Below are 2,500 nucleotides of genomic sequence, written 5' to 3' on the forward strand. Positions count from 1 at the left end.
CAACAACAAACACTATAACCATCACCATCACCACAACGAAACACCACCACGAAAACTACCACAATTACTGCCATCTCTATCCAGCACCACCACCACCGCCGCCACCACCACCACCACCACCACACTCACCTCTCTCTCTCATCTCCTGCTCCTGTTTCGTCTGTTCCAGTTTATCCTCGTGTACCAATTTCCTGAACCTGCTTGCGGAAACGTTACTCCATTTTCTGTGACTAGTGTGTGTGTGTGTGTGTGTGTGTGTGTGTGTGTGTGTGTGTGTGTACATGGTGACAGCAGGTGTAGACTTCTGTGTACGTGATTGTTGCTGTGTATACATGCCTCGCACACACCGAGCAGCGAGGCGAGAGTTAAACACACACACACACACACACACACACACACACACACACACACACAGAGAAGAGAGAGAGAGAGAGAGAGAGAGAGAGAGAGAGAGAGAGAGAGAGAGAGAGAGAGAGAGAGAGAGAGAGAACGCATGACTGATTAAATAACCGCTTACCTGTCTGTCTACCCGTCTGACGCGTAGGTTTGAATCCCACCACGTACAGCCTAAAAACACTTTGCCATTTATCGAGTGGTTTAAAGTTACCTACATATCACCATGATACCCAGGTTCTAGGTGGTTACACTCAAGAAGAGCTTGGGCGGTGATATGGGCCCTAATATGGGTACCACTATAAATAAAATTGCCTGCGCCACTAATGGGCGGAAGCTGAACAGCGCTTCCCATACACTCTTCAAGTGTGCCTACAGGCGCTATAGGCCTTACCGTAAAAAAAAAAAAACCTTTCCATTGACTGACTGACTGACTGACTGACCTAAGACGACCCTGCAGCTTTCCTTGGTGACATTCACCTTGACCTGACCCTCACCTCAACACCTGATACGTGACACCTGCCTGCCAATTAGCATATGCACCCTTCCCTCTCTCTCTCTCTCTCTCTCTCTCTCTCTCTCTCTCTCTCTCTCTCTCTCTCTCTCTCTCCACCTTGACCCTCCACCCCGGCCACTCTTCACCCTGCAAGTTTGAAAAGTCAATCCGTGCTCATGTGATAACCTCCACACACACACCCTCTCTCTCTCTCTCTCTCTCTCTCTCTCTCTCTCTCTCTCTCTCTCTCTCTCTCTCTCTCTCTCTCTCATGGCCTCTCAAACTTCCTTGGCAATGAATATATAAAATGTATATATGACAATGTGAAAATTTCTCTAATACTGAGATTACGTGACTGAATTTTTGATGAGGGTTGTAACGCTGTGTTTAATATTGCTATTATTATTACTATTATTATTATTATTATTATTATTATTATTATTATTATTATTATTATTATTATTATTATTATTATTACTATTACTATTATTATTATTATTATTATAAATTATTATTATTAACATTATTATAGTTATTCATCATTTTTCTATTGATTTGTTTGTCTTATTACTAGTATCACCTCTCTCTCTCTCTCTCTCTCTCTCTCTCTCTCTCTCTCTCTCCACACACACACACACACACACACACACGAAAAAAAAGAACGAAAGGAAATAAAGACCAAGAGTAACAAATCGGTGGCGTTGGGAAGGGTGCAAAAACATCACATGATCGAGGCAATTCGTCTTACGTGTGTACCACCAAGACAAACATTCGTGGTGACCTCGGTACGGAACACACTGGAGACCTGCTGGACATCGTGGAGACGCAGCCAGCCAGCCAGTCAGCCTACCAGACAGCCAGCCAGCCGCCACCAGCACTCTCCGTCAGGCAGACAGGAGCAGTGGAAAACGCCTCTCCAGATAAGGCAGAGAAAGAAGTGGACAGCGAAAATATGAAACGCGGCTCCTTGGGAAGAGAATACAGATAAGGACGGGAAGGGAGATAGGGAGAATGATGACGGTACAGGGAAGGGAAAGGTACAAGAGAGTAATTATCTGCCACAAATTAACCTTCCAGCTTTTAGTAAACTGCTGGGCGTTAAGAGCGAAGGATAAGGCAAGGAGATAAGTCAAGCGATGCGTCTAAGAAAGAAGAGTCCTATGACTATAAAAGGACACGGAATGGGGTAGTGGGGAGGCGTAAGCAGCAGGTGGAGGCGGTGGAGGACTGCCCATCAACGCCCTTAAAGGAGAAGACGTCCAAAATGAAGATAAAGAAGCTGCAGGATTTGAGGAAACGTCACCGTGTTGCCACAAAAAGAGAGAAGAAAAACACTGTGGTCTCGATGAGTATGCACAGGAGCGCGTCAAGAGCAGAGGGACAGTGCGCCAAGGAAAACACGAGTGTCTTGATGTTCTCTGCAAGGTGGACACTCATAGTGGCCTCCCTGCTGACTGCAATCCTGAGCAGGTCTTGCATGTACTGGAGATGCAACAGCCACTGGGCCACCACTCGGCCAGGCGTGAGTGAGGTAGACTGTTGTGGACATGCAAGGCGACAGTGCTCAGGGAGAGGCTGTGTGTGCTGAGACAGAAAGACAGACAGACAGAC

At 46.2% G+C, this 2,500-nt stretch overlaps 1 protein-coding gene across 9 annotated transcripts in view; it reads right to left on the reverse strand.

Moving 5' to 3' along the window:
- LOC123506910 (RNA binding protein fox-1 homolog 3-like) overlaps nt 1-2,500 on the reverse strand; it is a 561,911-nt gene that overhangs the window by 197,740 nt on the left and 361,671 nt on the right. The gene's annotated exons all lie outside the window — the stretch shown is intronic.

Source organism: Portunus trituberculatus, chromosome 21 (genome assembly GCF_017591435.1).
Source record: "Portunus trituberculatus isolate SZX2019 chromosome 21, ASM1759143v1, whole genome shotgun sequence".
Lineage (NCBI taxonomy): Eukaryota > Metazoa > Arthropoda > Malacostraca > Decapoda > Portunidae > Portunus > Portunus trituberculatus.